Source organism: Onychostruthus taczanowskii, unplaced genomic scaffold (assembly GCF_017590055.1).
Source record: "Onychostruthus taczanowskii isolate IOZ18803 unplaced genomic scaffold, ASM1759005v1 scaffold23, whole genome shotgun sequence".
NCBI classification, from domain to species: Eukaryota; Metazoa; Chordata; class Aves; order Passeriformes; family Passeridae; genus Onychostruthus; species Onychostruthus taczanowskii.
Window position 1 is genome coordinate 8,292,976 of NW_024499573.1, and position 4,542 is coordinate 8,297,517.

The following is a 4,542-nucleotide window of genomic DNA, read 5'->3' on the forward strand; positions in this document are numbered from 1 at the left end:
AGGCTTTCTAAAATTACTTTAAGTTACTAAAATAATTTTCCTATTTCCTGTATATGCCTATCCCAACCACAGAAGGCAAGCATATCCAAAATGGTACCTTTTAGTCAGGCCAGGTTTGGGAGCAAAGGTATTTCAGTGAGAGCACCTCCTGTAGGGAGGATCACCCAGTTCTGGCTAACACAATATATATTGAAGGAACTGACTGATGAGCTGTATTTTTATTCTTTGGAAAATTAACAACCACTGCTTTTCCATTGGTACACTTATCCTGTGGTGTGGGACAGCGAACATACAGCCTGGAACAAATGGATAAAGGTGTGTTACAGTACAAGCTAGCTTGTGCTAGGCAATTAACTTGATTATAAATAAGAAACCCAGCCTGGTTCCATAAACCAGCTCCTGGGTTGAGCTATGATGGGATGGATTTGAATACACACAGGGACTTCACCCAGTCACGTTCTTCCCTGAGCTGCAGATATCTCACTGGCTACAGGAGCTGGTGTTTAAGCCAGAACAATGAGCTGTCTGGACCAGGAGATTCAAATCCTCTTGTTTAAGGAGGTAGGGAGAATAAAATACACTGCTGTTGCATGAGAATTCTGGGGTGCGTGTTATCTCTGTCTCTGACCCACTCCGCCATCGTAACAGGCGGTGACTCGGTGTGAGGACAACAGCCATTTCCTGCAGGCAGAGTGGAGGGAGACAGAGGACAGTGCAAGCAGAGCCTGTCCCCACAGCGAAAAGCTGGAAAAGACCAGAGGCAAACCCAACCCAGCAGCGAAAAGCTGCAAAAATACAGCCAGAGCTAGAGACAGCCAGAGCTGTGAGGAAAATGTAGCCAAAGAGCTGTGTGAAACAAAAAGCCAGAGAAGCTGAAAAACCTGAAAAATAGAAGAAAAGCCCCACCAAAGAAATGGGTGGCTTTGTCTCCATGCAGGATCATCCAGTTATAAAGGTATGGTGCAATGTTGCAATCCTAAAAGTTTCTTTGCCTCCTCACTCTGTGCCAGGAGGGTTTCACTGGCATACTTCTGGAGCAGCTCCATCTTCTTTCTTTGTACAAGAGCTTCTTCAATCTGCTGTTGAGTTGGCACTGGAACACGTGCAATAAATTTCTGTTGGCCATCTTCACCACCTCTTTCCTTGCCACCTTCCTCATCAGGCTCTTCCTCATGGACAGCATAGATATTTTCTTCTTCCTCCTCCTCACCTCTTGCAAGTTGTGCTTCTCTCTTCATCTTCCATTTTTCCATTGATTCTGCTATAACTTTCCTCCCATGTTCCTGCTCCAGGGGCTCCAGAATCCCATCATCTTCATCCCTGTAGCCATACTACTTGGCATCAATGTCTTTCATAAGCTTAGCCCAGGTCTTCTGTGGCGGTGGCAGGGGTTCCTTTTCAAAAAGCTCTCTAATTCCTGGCAAGTTCTTTGCAGCCCCAAAGGATTTGTAGCCTCTGTTTCATGGAACTTCTTTCCCTTTGTGATTTTTCAGACCAGTCCTAGCATAATCAGGACCTCCCAGCTCCTTTATTCTGTATTCCCAGTGTCCTTTCTCCCTCAGAAGTTTGTTAATTTCATCATTCAGGTAGTGAATTCTGAATTCACCCAATCCAGCATTTTGGATCTGTGCCACTTTCTTAGAAATCTCCCCAATGATCTGTCTCCTCCATTTCTCAGCTTCGAGTAGCTCATTACACTCTGATGCAAGGAAAGGCCTTCACTCTTTGACTTTTCCTTGCTCAAGCCAGGCTTGCCAAAATCTTGCCAAGGTCGTCATGGCCTTCTCTGCATTGCGAGCCATGGTCCCTCCGTGCCCCTCAGTCCTACTGAACACGCCGTGCACGCAGCAGCTCCATGCCCTGTAACTGAATTTGACTCTCACAGTGCTCCTGTGGCTCTCCTCTTCTTCCAAAATTATTTGCAGCAATTAATTTTAAGTTCTTAACGAAGTCCTATAATCTTTCAAGTTTAGAAATAGTTAGCTCATGAAAAATAATTTTACTACTCAAGGAGACAAAGTCAGAATACAACCTGACACCCTGTGGGTCAGGGTGTTGGTAGCAGTCTGATTAAATGGTGGCTGCAGTCCTTGAGTGACAGGTATGGTTCTGTTGAAGCCGTGATCCTGCAGAAGGGTGTAGTTTTCCTCTGGAGGTCAAGTGGTGGTATTCCTCTGGGAATCTAGTGGGAAAAGGCTGCCTGTGCTCCCAATCTCGCATTATATCCAAGTAGGAATGCTTGGCTCCTCCCTCTGGTGGAGCATCTCCCCGTGGGATGATGTAACTTTATCAGTTATGCAGTGAGACTCAATGGCGCATTAACAGAGTAATGAGCCTCTCACCTGCAAGGAGACTGGGTCATGGAAGAGATAAAGAACACTGCCCCACGTGGTTTTAACAAGTGGCCCATAATAGAAGATATCCCCCTGGAGTTAGGAGGGATGGGTCATGGAAGAGATAAAGAATATTCCCCCATATGGTTTCAACAGATGGTGATAAAATACACATTTCTGGTTACATCTTGCATTGCAATCTAAGACAGTTAAATATTACTTTTCAACATTGTAATATATATAGTTGTTTTCTTTTAAGAGTTATTGTAATTCCTACATCCACAGCTGTAATCATAGCCTGAAATTTAGTAACAGCCTTATACTTTCAATAGCTCACACCTTCTGTCTGTTTTGGTTTGAAGTCTTTACTTTCGCATATGTGCTTACATATATATCCCTGAGCTGAAAACAGTTTTACCATAGGAACCAAAATCTAGTACCTGTTCGGTTATCTATAGCTATATTTCTTGAATTTTTCAAGAAATTGGGTCCAGAGGTATTACAGAGAGGCTTACTGGAACCCTTTTAAGTGACTTTCAGTTTGGAATTTTATTTATGACTTACTGTTTTCCCTTTTGATATAATTTTTTATGAGACAATTTTTCTTAATATTTCAAGGCACCAACTCTGGTCTGAGCAAGGACACCTTGCTGAAGTCCTGGAGTTGCATCTGTCACTGGTAGGGCCAGCATGTGGCATTTTATGATGCACTTCATGGCTTCTGACGACAGCACATTTCATTCTAATGTGACCTGGAGAGAAATAAACAGTGCAGTAAGTACCATGGCAGAGTGGGGAAATAGGAAATACTGAAATGTATGCATTATTTCAGCAGAAGGTTTACTTATCCTAACTCAGAACTGATATAAATATGCATAGTCAGCCTTATTTCCAAGATTAAGTTCACGAGTCAGAGGACACATTATGTGGACACCTAGAAGGCCAGTAACAAAAATACACAATAATTCTAACACAATAGTGGGAGAATTTTAAAGAAAGTTTTCTTCAGAAAACCTGATAGTTGAGTTTCTTCTCAGCTGACTCTGTCTACAAGGCATCTCCTGCTGATTAACTAATTCACCCAGTACAAACAGTACCTGTTGCGTGGACACTGCCCCAGCATGTCTGGAATTTTCAGAAGGGGATCCAGCTTCCTGGAGCTTCACACAGCACCCAGAGAGCTGATAATGATTGCATGACAAGAAGAACTGCCATTTCACTACATTATTTTTGTTGCTCTGAGCACTGGGAGTTGTCAGACTTTTCACTACTCATTGTTTACAATATTTTACTTTCAGATCCCACAAAATTCTTGTTCTTTCTCATGCTTTTCAATCATATTTGTTAAACATATATGAGCAGTAAAATACTTGGCTCATGTTGGTATTTTCTCATTGAAAAGGCAGCTGGACTAAGTATAAGACTAAACATTCTCTGGTGCAGTTCACTCACAAGCCACAAGGAAAACCTATCCTTCCATGGAGTACTGCCTCCTACTTTGACTTTTGTGCTCCTTCTGTTTTTGTTTCCTCTACCCATGTGATGTTTTCTGCCTTTGCTTAAATACATTTTCCCAGAGGCACCACTATCATTGCTGATAAGCTCAGCTGTGCTCTGCATTGGCTTCATTGAAGACAGGTGGAATTGGATGTGTCCAGCAAGAGGGCAGCCTAAGCCTCTTCTCACAGAGGCCAGCAAAATGGATACATCTAGAAAAAAGACACTGGAAAGAGGATATATTAGTAGAACAAGTACTTCGTAGAGGCAGTATTATTGTTTTCAGCCTTCTTATAACTGAAATTCTTGGCAAAATTTCTTGATAGGAAGGAACCAGAATTAAAATTTATGTTCAATGCCTTCTCTAATATCTCCAAAAGCAAAGGAAATGGGTGGCTTCCTCCCCAGCTTGCTATTTGTTCTGGTATAAAACCTTTCTGAAAGACACTGAAGAAACAGAATCTCCATGTTAGTGCTGTGCTCAAGAAACGGAGAAGCAGAATCTGGAACACCTAACTTTGTTACAAGCCCTGACACCAACAGCCTAACAATCAAGCCATAAAGTGTATGTGGGCAGAGGTAAGGATAGAAGAAGAATAACGTTATAATTGATGTGATATGTGTTTTCTCACTCGTGCTCTAAAAAGCAAGGAAATACAGCAAAATCTATATCAGGTTATAGCATAGTGTAAAAGCCGTTCCTCGGCACAAG

The 4,542-nt window shown here is 42.3% G+C and overlaps 1 pseudogene; it reads right to left on the reverse strand.

Moving 5' to 3' along the window:
• Positions 1 to 947: 947 nt before the first annotated feature.
• On the reverse strand, positions 948 to 1,814 carry LOC121336307 (annotated as a pseudogene).
• Between the last annotated feature and the right edge of the window lie 2,728 nt (positions 1,815 to 4,542).